Genomic DNA, 17570 nt, shown 5'->3' on the forward strand with positions numbered 1-17570 from the left:
TTTCTTGGTTTCTGTCTAAACATAGGCTTTCCTTCTGGAGCTTTCTCATCTGTAAATATTTCCATTAAAACTGGAGACAAAGCTCTTTTGGTTCTGTGTGCTGGTAGGGATACAATAGTGGCTGCTTTTTGTAAAAATCGTGTGTGAATTGCTCATATATTTGATGCAGATCTTCTCAAATCTTCTTCTTTGCCATCTGTTTGGAGTGCTATGTATTTTGCTCATTAAACTATCTCCTTTGATTTTCTGTGCTATGTTTTCCTGGACTTATTTAGAGAATGAGTCTTCTTAAAGGTTAGAATTCTCTACTCAAGAAGTTGTGCTTGTCTTTAGGGGGTATGGCCCAAGAAATGCTGTGCCGTCTTGTTAAAAAATGAATTATTATGAATTATTGTGAAATAAACTGCTACAGAACTGTGAAAATGGCTATGTGACAGTTGTCATTTCTTGCCATGGAATGTTCATCTTTTCCTTTTTTTCCCCTTTTCTTTTATGTAGCATTCTCTAACTTCAGCTTTTTAAAATCATTTACTGAATAGAAACGTTAAATTTTTATTCCTAAATCTTACCTCAAAAACTTTAGCGTTTTGCACTACTATTGTATTTTGTAGTGGGAAATATAAGGCAGATTCTTTTTCTATCCTGAGATCAGACACACAAAGCAAAGCACACACATCTGTAATGAGCACCGAGCTCCTTCCAGCACCTCAACTCACTTAACCCATGTTAATTCCATGCAACACTGTAATGTGCAGGTAAACAAAACCCATAAGTGATGGGCCAAAGGGAAAATGAATGATTGAAGGTCGTATGCTAAGTTAAAAATGAGCGTGCTCTTTCACGTTTGACATTTTGAAAGTTTCTGCTAAGTTTACTGCTGTTCAGTACAGTCCAGGGACGTCCAGTGAATTAATTTTATCTCTTCTGTATCAATGCGTCCTCTCCATTTGTTAACTACTTGGGTTATGCTGTTAAGTTTGTTGCAGTCGTGGTGTTCTGTTTTCTTACAGAACTACTGGTGGTTCAGAAAACAGAATCGCAGTTCCTTGCAGATTTCCATTCCAGGAAATCAATTATATCAAATTCTTCCCATCTGCTATTTCAACTATTTTGTGTAAAATAACGCACAGGGAATGAGAGCTGTTTCCTTTTTCATTTCTGCAAGAAGCAAGAGAGGTGAAGTTTAGAAGTGCCTGAGACAGAAGAGAAGGTAAGTCTGAAGACAGTCTTCTTTCCAGTCACGTAGGGGGGCTCTCTTGGATTAAAAAGGCCCTCTATGTTTGATTTGATCCACAGTTTAAATGTGGAGTCAACTCTATAAAGGGGGGATATTTCAGTCACAAAAACTCTAGTAGTTCCTCATAGACATCTTTTTCAAGGCATAAAGGAGAATTAAAGAACCTGCCTCCTCTGCCTTCGGAGAGCTGGAATCGCAGCCTCCTTTTTATAAAATCCTGTTGCTGGCAGTAAGTTACTTTAAAAAATGGCTTTCACTACAGCTAGCAAGCCCATAACAGTGTCTGGGCTTACCTGTGCCCATGTTCCACAGGTCCCTGAGGCTCCTCACCATTGTTTAGGTGGCCTTGTCTTGTTTGGAAATGCAGTCTGTTCACTGTTCCCTTCTCCCAGACCTTTGGAGCAGTGAGACAGTGTCCCCTTCACTTAGCTGGAGCATTTAGGTGCCTGTTTCCTTCTGGATTTACTGGGTACCTTAATACCCATCAGAGGTCCGGGAGTCACTTAGTATAAGTGAATTTGTATAGAGCTATTAGAAATCTACGAGACTTCCTATGCTTATGCAGTGCAATGAATAAATCTATCAAGGATGTCTAAATCAGAGCAAGAGGACCTTGTGATTAGGAGGTGGAGTGCTTCAGTATGTTTTAATGAAGATACTCGAGCCTCCTAACTTTCATTGATATAAAGATGTTTGATTTGTTTGTTAGTTTGTTTGCAAACTCACAGCTTAACTACTGTCATTTTTTTCCCCCCTAATTTTTGATTGTCACAATACCCCCTGGATCTAGGTGTAACCGGGGAGGAGGCATTGCTTTTTATCACTAAGCACTCTTGGGCAGCTTTCAGGCCAAGTAAGTTGCATGCTGCAGAATTCCTCTTTGAACCAATGTGAACTGAGATGGGATTGTATCCCTCATACAGCGCTCCGCTGGTGCTTATAGTAGTGAACTGCTTGGTCTGGAGGTCAGCGCTTTTGGATTCACTGTGCACTTAGTTAGATCAAGGTCTGATCTGAGGTTAGAATCAATATCACAAATTGCAGATAAAATGACAAAGAATATGTTTCCATCTGTGTTATATTTTAGGTACAGTAGTCTTAATGTATAAGTAGGTCAATTTCATTAAGGTGTAATTTCATTAAGGGACCATAACTGTAACTGGAATTTGGCCACTAAATGATTTTTTTTCTGTCCACAGTGAGTGTAGAGACATACATTGCTCCTGGATGCTGCTCACTTTGGTCATTTTATTTGAGAGCAGTGAAACCAGTAAGCATAAAGTGTACTCTGACAGTCTGAAGGAAATAAGTAAAAAGCTACAAACTGCAAATAGATTCTTTATTTGAACTGTCACGAGAACATCTATTAAAGCACTCGTGCACTTAAAAATAAATAATAATAATAATAGAGTTGTTAGAAACAGCACTTTAATGCACCTGTACAGATATACATGCAGCCGAGTTTTTAGCAGTAGAGCCTTCAGGCTTGCACTTGTAATTTAGAAGGGCCATGAGGCAAAACATCTGACTCGAGGAAGTTCCACTTCAGTTTGTGTAATGTGGCAAATCTGATCACATAGTTAACCAGAAACACCATTAAAATCACAGCACACAGAGATGAAGACGCTCCGTTTGTGTGTTTGTGCTGGCTAAGGTAGAAGGTCTGTCCCCAAACAGGACATGAGAAGGGTGGCACATGGGGAGGAAAGGGGAAGTGGTCTGCAAATCCTGCACAATGAGGAGGACAGTGAGATGGCTCTGTGAGAAGTGTAATTCCATGTGCCCAAAGCTGATGCTGAGCTCTATGGTTGGGTCCTGGGAAGGCGGGAGGGAGAGAGGGATGAACGTTAAGCTCACAGAGCCTGCACGTATTTTGCACGAACCAAAAAGCTTTTTTGGGGTTTCAGCCCCCCCGCCTGTTCCCCTGGGGGCACCACCCAGCATCACCCAGCAGTCCCAGGCACAATATGGTTTTTTTCCAATTGCGGTGCAGAGTGGAGGGGAAACACAGCCAAAGCTGTTGCCAAGCAAAGAGCTGTGACTCATTCTGCTGTGGGGGCCCCAAGGAGCCCCAGCTTGTGGCCTCGGATCTGGTGGCACGTGGAGGAAGGCTGAGGAGAGAAAAGATCATAACTGGGCAACAGCTGCTCTGTGTGACTTGCTTCCCTGGTAACCTGGCAGCGCTCCAAGCAGAAATCTGAATAGGAGTTAAAGTGCTTGAGGCGTTCATTCCCTTGGAGTCTCCAGCCTTCCTTCTCCTCCCAGCTCCTGCTGGATCTCTACTCAGCGGAGATGGAGGCATCTTAAGGCCGTGCAAGTTCAGCAGAGTTCCTGTTGGCAGTGGAGGGCAGATGTGGCTGTGACTTGGCTCAGTGCCTGCTGCAAGGCACAGGAGGGCCAGGCTGCGGGCAAGTGGCTCTGCTGTCACCAGAGAGAGCCTGATCTTAGGGGGAGGAAAGCTGCGTGGGAAAACCTCTGTGATTGTATCAGCATTTGGTGATTCCTGTTTACATGCGCTGCTTTTCCGTGAATTTCCAGTCACATGGGAGGCTCGTGGGATTGTTTGCTCCTGCCTCTGGTTTACTTGGACATCCTCCCCCAGCCCCCCAGGTATTCTCTGTCAGCAGCGATTTCTTGGCGGCTTTTCAGGACTCTCCAAGTTGTTACTGGCTCCTTTTGAAGTTCAGAATGCTGCTCTGTAGCTATGGCTGATGCAGAAATGCAGTTTTATGTCCCTTGGATATTTATAGAAGCAATGTTTTAAATTTGCAGTTTTAATATTTTCATGCATTTCATAAATTGCTTTGTTGTTTTTGTTTTTTTGGTTTGTTTTATTTTGAAGTCCAATTTCCTTCCTGCTGCCTTTTTGTAACAATTTTGCCTTGAGTTTTCAATTACTACGTAACATTAGTGAGTCATGTATTCCAGAATATTGCAAAAAGGAAAAAATAAATTTTCTACCAGTTGTGAACAGATGCAACTTAAGCTAGATGCCAGTTGCTCCCTGTTGAAGAAATGTTGATCTTTATTTTGTCAAGATAGATAATAGAAACAGTATAAATTAAAACAAGAAGAATGCAAACAGCTACTTTGTGCTTACCAGTAAGTTTTCTCTCTATGGAGGCAGTAACGACAGCAATCCAGACAGTTTCTTAAGGCTTTTCCTGCTCTTCTGTGCCCTCTATTTGATCATCTGCCAAGGCCTATGAATAGTGCCAAATCAAACAGCACAGCATCTCTGTAAGTCTGCTCTTGGAAGCTAAGGAATTCAGCAGTTGGAGTGCAATGCCAGATATAAAAGAAGCAATTATAGTGGACTGCCAGGAGTTTAGGTTGAATAACTTCAATATTTGTGTAACAGATAATTTGAGGCTGCTTTTACTAACTGAACTTTTGGTTTCTGTATGCTTTTTTTCTCCGGAATCTTAATTGATGCAAATATAATCTTACCCAGATGCAAGAGAAATGTGTTTTCTTCTCTTTTTTTTTTTTTAGGTTCTGAAGTTCTGTAAAAACTTTGAAGCCTGTTTCTACTAGCACTGGCAACTGAAGTTCATCTGTGGAACAGAACCGTTGGAGAGAAGGAACTGCTGCAGTTTTGGAATACAGAAGACCACCTTCATCTTTGCAGGTATCTCCATTTTTTCATGCCTTTGCACAATCCTTCCCTTGATGTTTGTTCTCCGTGATTAGTAACAGTGAAGAAATAGTTGATGTGATATTTCAGAGTTTATACAGTGAAAAGAAAAAATTATACAATGAAATGAAAAGATTTACACAATGACAAGAGTTAGTGGAGTAGTTGTATTGTTTAGGGTGAAAAAGAACTTGGATTTCTTATACTGAACTGCACTGTGGACACATGCCAGTTCTGACTGAAGTAAAATTCATCTTACTGTGATTGACCATCCAAAATCTGTTAGCCATTTTTAATCTTCAGGAGCATGAAAGGGAGCTTTGCTTAAAATCAAACTGTTGTTATATATGCTAGCAAATAGTCGTCCTACCCTGGAGTCTAGAGAGCCAGAGTCCACTGATACCAATTTAACACAAACAGCATGCTTAAATTCCACACGAAGGGACAGGGAAAATCTAATTAAACCTGGAAGTTGATTGCTAATTTTGCCATGTTGTAAAGAAACGAGAAAATTCCATCTGGATTTTACTGCCTTTCCCTGTAAAGATTCTTTTTGATTTTATGTGAAATTGCAAAATACACGTAAGATGAAATTTTAAAAGATGGTTAAATAAAGGAAACGGTTTCATAAGGATTTCATTTCAGAAAAGGAATTATTAAGCTGTCATTGGCTATATACAGAGTTGGATTTCAGGGTCCGTGTAACAATGCCATATTTATAAAAACAACAGAAGCTTAGTTTTAGGATGGAGTGGAATAAAGTGTTATTTGAGGAAGGGAATGATACTGAGAAATTGAAATTGAGTGACAGAAAACAGCACACGATGTGCGTGGCACCAAGCGAAGGTAGTGGAAACCAGCGTCTCTCAGTAAAAAACAGGAGCCATTGATCTGAAAGAGGGCAAGAGTAGAACTGTGCGTGTAAAGCAGTTGTGTAAATGCAAGCAGTAATCTAAAGGATAGCAGAAGGTCACGCTGATGGTTTTGTCAGATATCTTTCTGTTTCTGATTACGTACCGTGTGATCTTTGCTGGTTTGCTGTAAACTTGTAGCATTACCAAACGGTGGGGAAAGAGGTTGTTTCATTGCTTGCGTAAGCGATGCCATCTCTCCACGATTCAGAAAGGGAGTCCAAAAGTTCCTCAGAGACCAGTCAGTGTGCTTTAACTGCTGTACCTCCCAAGGGCTGTGAAGTTATTTGGGTTCATCTGGCAGAAATTATAGATGGGTTTTCAAGGATCTCTTCTCCTAGCCATAAAGATCAATAAAAGCCAAACTTTTTGATGTACCTTTGATATTTAACATGTTCTGGATTGCACAGGAGGATGACTAATTTTTATTCTAACGTCCTTAGTTTTTTAAGCTTATCTCTTCAATACTTAGTGACCATGTCACGTAGATTTGATCTGTAGTCACAGTGAGGCCACAAATAGCGATACATCACCACCACAAGCAGTAAGTGGGAGCCCCGTCCCTGGAGACATTCCAGGTCAGGCTGGACGGGGCTCTGAGCAACCGGATGGAGCTGTAGGCCTCCCTGTTCATTGCAGGGAAGTCAAACCAGATGGCCTATAAAGGTCCCTTCCAACTCAAATGGTTCTGTGATTCTTATTTTCTCATAGAGAAGCAATAGCTTGTTACTACTCACATAACCCAGAGCTTCCTCACTGAGCCTATTACATTCACAACGCTGTTTTCAGGGGGTAAAATAATTTCTTTGGATAGCTTTAATGAGATAAACCTGAATTATATACTGGAGCTTTTAGGTAATTTTTATTGCTTCCACCATTTGTACCTTGGAATACTTGGAACCGTTTGATAAAGGGAAAAATGGTTGAAGTCTTCCACTTACGCATGAAATTTATTGAAGTGACTTTTGATGAGCTTTAACAAATACTAAAACGAATGAATTTTTTTTTGTCATACTTGGATTTTTCCCCTTGTTGTTTTTCCACGCAGGCTCAAGCATTCACTGCTTTAGATCAATAACAAACTTGTTTGTATTAGCTGGGATAACTTTGCAGTGATGTGGGTGCCTGGCTGTGTGCACAGGTTGCTTGCACTGGAATTGCTGAAGAGAAATTATATCCCTTCCATGTGTTAGTTGAAACTAGAGATAACTTTAGTATGTAAAAAATTACTCCTTTTTCTCCCAGGGACTTAGTCCTTAATGGTAGTTACTATAGCTCTGTTAGTCAAATTAATCTTCCAATTATTTCCAATTATTCTTTTGGAAATACTTTGTCAATTTCATCACTTGTGGCTTCATTTTTACATGAGCACAAATTTTCTATGGCAACTCCTCTCCCCTCCTCTTCATCTCCAGCAAGGGGTTCAAGCAGAAATGATGGTTATCAGCCGATCAGACGTAGGTTTGAGCATATTTAGATGTGGAGGTGACTCACATCCATTCGGTATGGAACAGGCTGTGTCACTCTCGTAAACACCGAACTGATGACTTGCACTGTGTGTGAGTTACTTAGCACCCTTTCAGAGGGCAGTCTCTTTCAGAGCCAATAGCATGAAGGCTGGAGGAGGAGTGCACTGTGCAGTACAAAAGGCTCCACTGCAGGTTTGTGCGCCTGTCTTCGGGTTTCTGTGGAGCTGTGCCCAAGCAGAGGTGGAGAAAAGGAGGAATAAGTGTGGTTAGCTTCTGAGATCACTTAAGTTCACAGAACATATGTAGTGCTTAAGATACAGCTACTTGACTTAGGGTAAAATTGATAAAATGAATTTTAACATTTCAGCTTCTAAGGCCTCTTGAAATGTAGAGGAAAAAATAGTGTTGTAAGGAATCTTTCTGCTTTTGTGTGCAAACGTGTGCTGAAATTTTTTTAAGGAGAGGGTTTTGTTTTTTTGTTTTTTGTTTTGTTTGTTTTTTTGTTTTTCACTTAGTGATTTTATGGTTTAAGGAAACAAGTTTCCAGCTTTATGTTTTCCTAGAAATTCAAATTTACATGCATACATGTGGGTGTGCTGCCCATTGGGTGGCATTCCCTTGTACCTTCTTCCTAGAAAAGAATGCCTTGGGGAGACGTGCAGAAGGAAAATGATTCTGCTTTTCTTTGGAAAGCAACCTCTTGTAACGTGTAAACCCATGTTACCACTTTCTTGAAAAGCTTTCTTTTACCTAAAATAAACTTTCTGAAATACCTCTCACCATTTGGGCAGCTTTCAACACATTGTAGGACAGAATTCTTTTCTCTCTTCCAATAACGCTTTGCTCTGTGCTGCCACTTGAACTTTATTTTCACATGTCGTGGGAGCATCTTAAATTCCTGGCCTCTTTATCTTGCTCTCCAAATCCTTGAATCAAAACGAAGAAAAAAGGGTGCCCACATATACGTATCTTACAAATTCATGCATGTGATAATTATTTTATAATGGCAGCAGGCTGCAAGTGGAGCTTTGAAATCAGTTCTGTGACAGACACTACTAGCGCGTGCTACATGCATGCAGTTTGCAATAAACTGGTGCAGGGGCAGACCTGCGGTGTTTTAAGATATAGAATAATCTTTACAGAACGGATTAAAAAAAAAAGTTTCATTTAGTTGCAAATGAGGTAGGAACTCTTCTAGAGGAAAAAGAGAATAAAAGAGGTAGGTCTTTCTTATAGCAAGCTGTTCTAAGTAGCCAGCTGCTGAGAAATGAGATGGGCTGTGCAAACCAGGCACGGCTGGTACGTGTGCTGAGGCACGGGTGCGTGGTCTGCCTTCTGCATGTTGAAAAAACTGCTGGCCTTGAGGTGTTTGGTGATAAATAATAGTGGATTTTAAACTTTGGTTAGGTTTTTTGTCGTCGCTGTCTTTCTGAATGCAGTTTGTGTGTGTTTGCCAAAACCTGAAATGCAGTCAGAGCAATGCTTGTGAGTTTGGTGTGTTTCTTGTGAGTAGTCCAAAAGCCTGCTAAATGGAAATGCTGCTAGAACTTTCTCTGATGGGTTTTTGAAACAAAATTAAAATTTATATTAACCCATATTATGTTCAAGGAGGGAAAAAAAATAACAAATGTGGGCCTGATCCTTACAGTCTCGGTTGAATTAAAGGCCACATGGTTGGGTTTTGATGCAGTAACAGTTAATGTTGCAGATTCTTGCATGCACCTTGAGCAATTATATGGTTTAAAGTTTATGCAGCAAATTATTAGGTTTGGCAATGACTCTGTCGTCAAGATTAGTTTTACACCAAATTGCTTTCAGATACCAAATGACAGGTTTTGTAATGAAAGGTTGCAATTATTTCTAATTTCTCCAGAGGTAGTCACAAATCACTGATGCTGATTCTGCCATTTGTGCGTGGCTTTCTAAAATAATATCCTGGTGTCTGCCGTAGTACTTTTTTATTCTGTTCACAAAGTCGAATACATCATGTAAAGTAACAAGTGTGCAAGAGGAATTTTCAGATGAAATTACTGCTGAATGGACAGAGTGGATGTTCTGCTTTTTGTCAGTATATTTGTTTCGCATTTTTTGTTTTCCATTCCTTGTTGACTACGTATGTTACTTTTCCTCCTTCTGAATGGTTACAGTGAATTACAAAAAGGGTAATTAACCGTGAGACAGCGTTGCATGGATGTGATTATTCTGCTCCTCGTTCTGCAGGTAGCATGCTCAGCTCTGGCTCGCAGATCTTTGCATTCTGCACCACTCAGAGCAGCATAAACACTTTCAGCCTTCCCAAGGCTCTGAAATTATTCATTCCACAGAGACTTATCACGTTGCCAAGCTCATATAATCTCCTTACCGTGGTCGGTTTCACACAAGTAACATGATGACCTATCCTTATGCTGTCCTGGCCAATATTAACGTCTTCCTTCCAAATAAAACAGCTTCTAATTGACGAAGCTGTGTGTGAGCTATTGTCCACACGGGTACTACTGCAATCGCAAGTGTATAATGGCACTGTAATACTGTGAGTATGAAAAACACCATGTCAAAGAAACGGGTCTCTTTTCTGCCATGTTTCTACACCTCGCTGCAGCAGCACTAATGCAGCTTCCTCATTAATGCTTTTGGCTCTGGTGCAGGTATAACTGCATTGTACCAGTGATGTGCAAGCTGGTATTGCCTATTCTCTTGTGAAGGGAAGTGGGTTATAAAACCCAAAGATATACATCCTGTCATTTCACCGAGATGCAGTTTCTTCTCCGAGTTTTGGGATTCTCAAAGGGGAATAGATAATCTGAGATACTCAGTTGCTTTGCATATGTGACCTTATCTTATAAGCAAGACATCTCTTCTTTACCAGAGGAATTTAGTACCTGCAGTAGGATGCTGTGGAATAACAATGTCAGAAAACCAGTCAGTGCCCTAAAAATGTCAGTGGTAGGCCGTGACCATCAGACTAAAGCAAAACTCTTCTGAGATATAATATTTCTGTGTGCTAATTATGGTAGAGTAAGCAATCTTCTGGCCATCTAGTGCAATATAGTCAGTTGTAGGGATACATTACAGAACCTAACTCTACCTGATGGAAAAATAATATCTTACGCTCCCTGGGAAGGGGTGGTAGCAAAGCTGTCTGACAGAATATTCTGGGGAGGCAGCAACCTTGTTTCTTCAGCATATTCTATTTGCTACAGACTTGCAGTGGCGTTCTTGCTCTGTGCCATCTTGATGCTGTACAGCTAACATGAAGCTTGACATTAAATGCAAAATGAGTAGGAAGACTTGAAACTACTTGCAGATGGGACGTGTCTTAATGTATAATCTCCCTGACTTATAATTAGCAGGGCTTTGGCTAATGTTTTGGTCCCTTTGGTGATTTGAATTTTTTTTTTTTCCCCTTTTGCTCAGTTGTTTCTGCTTCCTAATTGCATTTAAATGTGCTCTTCTGTGACTTCTGTTGACAGTCAAGTTTGAGCATATTTTTAACCGTGGTGAAAAAGGAATAATCTTACATTCTGGGCACTGCCTAACAAGTAAGACTTTAAGCTGATGAAAGCTTTAAGTCCAGAGCTCTATTCCTTTTGTATTACTTAATTTTGTTTTGGGGCAACCACACTCATTTTCAATTCTCCCTGCAGACGTGCCCTCCTAAGCTAAGCTGCAGTAAATATGAGCAGTGGGTGAAATGGTTTCTGTACGCCAAAAGCTTTCTAAGCTGTAATCAACAGAGATGGAAGTCTATTTATAAAAACTTAAGTTAGTATTTAAAACAAACCTTTGAAATACTGCAGAATTTTTGATTACTCTTATTTTCTCTAATTACATTACTTTCCAAACGTTACCATAATTTTTGCCAGATAACCTTTTTCATATGGACTTGGGTAGATACACAAAGGTGGCAGAACAGAACAAAGAAGGAAGCTGGCTATGTCTTTTCCCAACCTCTTCTTTTGTGCAGTTTCATACATAAGGATGAACACCTCTCACAGGACAGAACTGTGGATATTGCAGAATTTTCTCTCTTAAGCCTGGGTGGTTTCAAACATACTATTTTGCTTGAGAAGTTCAATGGTAAGAGGGCTACGTCTTTGTAATGAGATTTCCTTTTAACACCTTTACTCGTCTCCAGAAATTGTAGTCCCAAAAGCAGGCTTTTTTTTTTTTAACCTAGAGAGAGAATAGTTTCCTGAAGGACGTGCAGCCTGCAATTAACTTTCCTTCTTTACTTCTTTTTTTTTTTTTAGTATGTCTGTAAGAGTCCAACTATAACGTACCCTTGACAGTCTGAGTCATTTGATGGGATCCTGCAAGGTAAAAGGGTCATGAAACATCACAGGAAAATGAGACTTGTTCAAAAACCCCAGCCCTTAGCCTTTACTGTAACTTTGTTGCTTTTACTTCCTAAGAAGAAACACTGCTTCAAAACGAAGGTCTTCTATCATGTACTAATAAACTAGGATCGAATGGGGAGCAGACATAAATTTTCTCGTCAGTTCTGCTCCTTTACAGTCTGCACTGGGAAGGATAATTAGTACAAAGTCCTTAAGGAAAATGAATTATTTTTTTCTATACCATATTCTCCGATCCAATCTCTTTTTCCCAAATCATTTTTACTAGCTACTACTAGGAACTTCTGTGTAAGTATTATTTAAAATACCAAGAGAATCTGCAGAGGTGGACTTAAGAACACAATGTGAGGATCCACCAGATGCCAACTAAACAGTACTTGGATCTCAAGCACTGAACCTTGCAATAGGTCTACTGCTTGACTGTATCACCAGGAGGAATGAAATGTTGATCCCAGTGCCACCAGAGGGGATTGGCTGCATTACTCAACTCCCAGGCTCCCAGCTGACCCTTAGCAGCCGGGCTGTCACTTGCTTTTCAAGCTCGACAGTGAGAGTAAGTTCTTTTTTTATAAAAGAAAATTATATAAAGAAAATCTCTGTGACATCTATGGCAACTTACCTGAGGGTGTTAAGATAGATATCTAGGAACTGTTGATGATCATGTAAAATATTTTTACTCTTTAAGTGGAAACGAAGGAGATGCAAAGTATAGTAATCTATCATCAAAAGAAAATGAAACTTCAGGAGGATTTATGACAAAGCCTATATCGGCATGTAGCCTCGTTATGAGCATTAATTAGGAAAGGCATAATGGTGGTAATAACAGCAGTCAGCTGTGCAGCAGGGTCGATGAGAGAACTGTCTAATCTGGTGAGAAAACTAGCAGATGCTTTGAGAACATATGAAATGTTTATGGACTGAGGAGTGCTGTGGACCTCGATGTAAAGATGCACTTAGCAGTGACTGGACACCAGGTTCTGTAGGGATTCTAAAGGCAAGCTGGAGAAGCAGTGGTGTTTGAAACACAACTGTTGAAGAACGTGTTTTAGGTAGGAAGGACAGAAAGTGAAGTGCTAAGTTATTTTCTTTGGTATTGAATTTGTAAAATAATGCAAAGGAATAGAATGGCTTAAAAAAGTGGTTTGGAAATAAACCACTCAGTTACCTAATGGAAAAGTGTTAGAGGTGAGCTATGTGGGCAAGTTTTGTACAGGTTTGGGTTGGGAGTAAAGAACTTTGCCAAATAGTTTGAGTGAACATTGAGAGTTGTGTCATTGTAGAAAGCCTTAAGGTCCCACATAAAAATGGGTGAAAAACTGAGAAACTGGTGGGAGGATCCATTCTAACTGGTATGACTTCACCAAGTTGTTACAGAATGGATAAATGGTAATATTGAGCTGTGTGTTTTTGGTAAGCAGTAAGTACATAAGCAGTCATTCAAAGAAAACTTCTTATGCATACACTTCTCAAAGTGCAGGTGAGAATGGTCCTAGGTCTTTTGTACTAGCTTTAGCAGAATGTGGGGCTTTAAAGCAGAAGTTAAAAGATGGCATTAAAAACAATGAAACAGAAAGCTCTGGAGATCGATATAAAATGGAATAAAACAGACACAACGAATTTAACAAAGGTAAATTATACCATATCTGCCTCTCATATATTATATTATCCATGTATAGGATTTTTGTTTAAACTCACTTCAGTAAATGGGTCCTGCGGGAAAAATGATGAAGGCTGTGGTAGAGAGAAAGAAGAGGAAAATATGTAAGGTGGTTGAAGAATTCTATAAAAACGTGCTCTGCCAGTAGAAAAATTAGACTGGGAGTAGCTTGGAGTTATTTTCAAGGCCAGCCTTGGAATCATTGTTATATAATAACAGCAATAAAAAGCAGGTACAACATAATTAAATTATGAAGCCATTGTTCTTAAAATAAATGAACTTCATAAAGGAAGAATTTTGTGACTGAGGATCATGGAAGGTGGAAGGCACTGAATACTACAAAGGATGATGATATACTTTCAAAAACTAGTAAGAATTTCTTTTACAAATCCAACCTAATCAATTGGAAATGACAGCAAAGAGAACTCGAATATATTAGCATGTTACAGGATTAGGGTGAGTTACACTGTGACGTGGGTTGAAAAAAGCAATAGTTACATGCACCTGGAGAAGTATTCCCAAAAGGGGGAGCAAACTGCTAAGGTCACATATGTGACAATGCTACGTGTCATTTAAATTAGTGCATGCTGTTCTTGTCTGTGTGTCAGTATAGAGTTCCAGCTGGAAGTGATGTAAGAAAAGGCTCCAAGGATTAGTGATGGGATGGAGTACCTCTCTGCAGAGAGCAGAATGAAATAGCTTCATTTGTTTAGCCTAGCAAAGTGAAGCAGAAAAGTAGCTTGCTTGCTCTTCACAAGTGTGTTAAAGAAGTAAACAACAGACAAAATATCTACTTCATAGAAAAGAAATATTGGCACGAGAACAAATTGTTCACCTTAATACGTTCACTTGGGCTGGAAATCAGATGATCGCTTAAGGATCGGAGGAAGGAGATGCCAGAAGTTCTGTCTGATAGTTAAAGTGGGAGAAAAATGCCAAGGTACTTCTAAGATGAAGTATGATTAATTTATAAACCAGATTCTACGATGAAGTGATTATGAGAGCAGGCAATTAATTTTGATTTAGAAGGTTCCTTCCTCTCCTGAGTTTGGGATTCATTATGTGATCTTCCCACACGGTGAACAGGATGGCATGGCACTGAGAAAGCACCAACAATGTTGGTTTTGCCTGTCATAAAACCAGCGGTTTATCAGCTCAGATTGTTAAGGCTATTCTCTTGATGTCTCACTTGCTAGATTGACATTGTCATACCTGCCTTCTATCTCTTAGCAGTCTTGCTGTATCAACAGAGGTCAGAAAATATCTGGCCAGTTCTAGCCGTCTTTGTCCAGCCGAAGGACAAATAAACATCCACATTTCCTTCTCTAAGGGTAGGTCTGAGTTCCCTGTGTCTGTTCAGGTTATGGAGACGCCTGCTAGATGCCTCCTAATGTAGTGGACTTGTGAGTTGGAGGGTAATGGCTGAAGTGCCTTTGGGCTTCTCTGGTCAATGAATGGTGGGCATCCTTTTTGGGAAACACAGCGAGGTGATTCTGTAACTCCTGAGTCATGCTGAGACTCGGCGTGATGTGAAAACCAGCCCCAGAATTAAAAAGCAGTTGCCAGTTCCTTTCTGCTGATAGTAAGCTGGTGAATAATTAATTCACTTTGTTGTTCGCATTAATAATTGGCGACTGCATTCCTGTTCTGAAGTATATGTGATTTAACAGAGAAAGAAATTCCATTTATACATGATCTGAAAAACACCAGTTAATATATCCTACACAAGCAGCAACTGATTTTTTAAATTGCATTTAGTAGACTAAGAGTGTGTACGATATTGGTAGAATATTAACACAGCTTCAAGAGAAAAAATACACAGAAACAAGGTGATGAGGAATAGTCTGGCTTTCTTAAAACAGAGATGGAATGATAATAGTAATAAGAATTGGATCTCTAATGGGATTTGTGAGTGAGGTTGGCTGGGAGCTAGATACTGCCTTCAACAAGCCGTGCAGCTGGATTGTTTACCAACATATCTTTGTGAGAAATCTTTAAAATAAGGAATCTATCTACCAGAAAGTCTTTTCATGTTTCTTTCTATGAAATTGTCATGAAGCTTTGACTCTAGATAAGGGAATTATAATGAAATAAAGGAAACATTGTTTAGTTGTCAAAACGAATTTGAAGTGTGACATGTGTGGGAAGAAAGAAACCACAGAAAATTGGATATTGGCTCCTTGAAATTTACGTATGTAATGTGATGACTGTGGATGTCTAAAAGAATCTCACTCTTCATGGTTGGTAGAATCAGCTGTTCTATTGACCTTCCTGATTTTATGTTTTAAAGAATATTACTATTAAGGAAACAAATACCTCAGGAAAGCTGAAGTATTTACTTGTAATCAACTTAAAATTCAGTTTTTCTGTTTCTCTCCAGCTTAATAATCATGCTCCCTGTAAGTGAAGTGGTAGATTTTAAATGAATGTAGTAGAATATCCATGAAACAAAACACTTCTTGCATCTGAAGCAGACTTTTGGTTTACTAGGATGATTAAGATCCAATTGTCTACAAATATGAACTATTCACGTGCCATGCATTGGAATCAAAAATCAGCTACTGTGGTGTAAGAATGACTAATGCTACTTGTTCCAGTCACTGCTCAGTGGCCTTCAGAAGTTTAAAGTACGCAGTGGTCAGGTATGAAGGCATACACAGAAATATATCCTCTCTTTCTCCCTCTCTTCCCACGTAGATAGATGTATGTATGATATATATGAGAGTCAAATGATGAAAGAACACGTTTTAAAAAACAGATACAAATCCAAGGCACTGTGCTGATCTTCTAATAGCCAAGCATTTGCATAATCACGATCATATCGACGTCAAAAGAAACGTATAAAATCCCAAAGTCAGCTTTGACAGCTATAGCAAAGGGAGCTATCTTAGTCATTTGTTTTGGATGTGCCTTTATTACTAGAGTATGCAATAATGATAGCACTAATGAGCTCCTGTAAGAAAACTTGTTCTCCAACTAACACTGCACAATTCGGTAAAGACCATCAGTCATTTTCTGAGTTTCTCTCCAATGCTCTAAAGCTTCTATAAAGTGGCCCAGAAGAACACCTGTATTTTTATGTTGGTACAGCTGGGAATGTACAGTGAGGTGGATGTTATCACTGCGCCCCGACAGGGGATACTGTAAAGCAGGAGACGATATCTGGTGCTTGCTCTTTTGACATTTAATGCTAAAAAGTGATGTTTGTAATTAAGGATAGCACCTCTTTTTCCTTCACAGACACCAGTCTGAGTAAAACCTTGCTTTTCACAGGAGAAATGAGTGTTGAAACGGTGGTTTACGCAGGCGGGATCAGTAAATTGGAGCTCAGTGAAATGAGAATTTTACTAGAACCATAACGTTTAATGAATGCATAGTATTTTGAGACTGGAAACAAACCCAGGACAGTGCAGAGAAGGAAGGCTGTGCCCAGCATAGGGAACCTGCAGTGGCTGCGGGCTGCGCTTCCCAGCTTGTGCCCTGCTGCTGCAGTGTGCCACATTAGAACAAAATACAGAGAACAGTGAGTAAATAATATTCTGGGCTTTGTGAATTTAGTTGTAAACAACCCTTTGCTTGTATCAGCTTGTATCGGTGAGGTGCCTAATGTAAAGATGCCTTTTTTTAACATGTAAGGCACTTCTGGTGCTCTTGTTGGCATCATTACACAGCGTTAGGAGGAGTCATATATCTATTTCCTTCTGGCATCCATAGGATTTAGCAGGCCTGTCGTTTTAGGGTTTTTGTTTTGGTTTGGTTTTTTGTTTTTGTTTTCTTTTTTGTCTCTGGTATAAGATCAATAATTTGACGTGTTCCTATTGTCTAAAGCTGTTGTGTCCTGCTGAAAGGCATTTGAAGCGGGCGCTGTTCTGGAACAGCACGTCTCTGATGCAGTCAGTCTGCCCATAAAGCCTAAGTAAATCTTATCTATTAAATTAATGAGAATGTGAGGAGCAAGAAATATTTTTGATCAGCGGTAACCAAACTCCGAGACCAGGGAGGAAAAAAGATGTGCAAAAAGCTTCGACATACAGACGGGCATTGTTTGCAAAACGCCTGCTGCTTCCTTTATGTCTAACTGATCCGTGCCAGAAGCCCTCTTGAATTTCTACAAGAATAGAGCTTCAGATCATCTGCATTCAGTGCCAGAGTCACGGCCCTGGAACCGATAATTGCCTCTGACAGGATTTAATTACCTACTCCCGGACCTCTCCCGTCTGACGGCAGACCACCCCCTGCTCCGCGCCGCTCGCGCAGCCCAGCGCTCCGCAGCCAATGGGCGCCCGGCCCCGCGCGGTGACCTT

General features: G+C 40.0%; 1 protein-coding gene across 1 annotated transcript in view; it reads left to right on the forward strand.

Moving 5' to 3' along the window:
* The first annotated feature begins 4732 nt into the window (after positions 1–4732).
* The window catches only part of MPPED2 (metallophosphoesterase domain containing 2), a 124015-nt gene continuing 111177 nt past the window's right edge, over positions 4733–17570 (forward strand). The window contains exon 1 of the mRNA XM_003206082.4: positions 4733–4868. The gene's annotated coding sequence lies outside the window, so the exon portion shown is untranslated. The remainder of the gene's footprint in view (positions 4869–17570) is intronic.

This window comes from Meleagris gallopavo, chromosome 5, assembly GCF_000146605.3.
Source record: "Meleagris gallopavo isolate NT-WF06-2002-E0010 breed Aviagen turkey brand Nicholas breeding stock chromosome 5, Turkey_5.1, whole genome shotgun sequence".
NCBI classification, from domain to species: domain Eukaryota; kingdom Metazoa; phylum Chordata; class Aves; order Galliformes; family Phasianidae; genus Meleagris; species Meleagris gallopavo.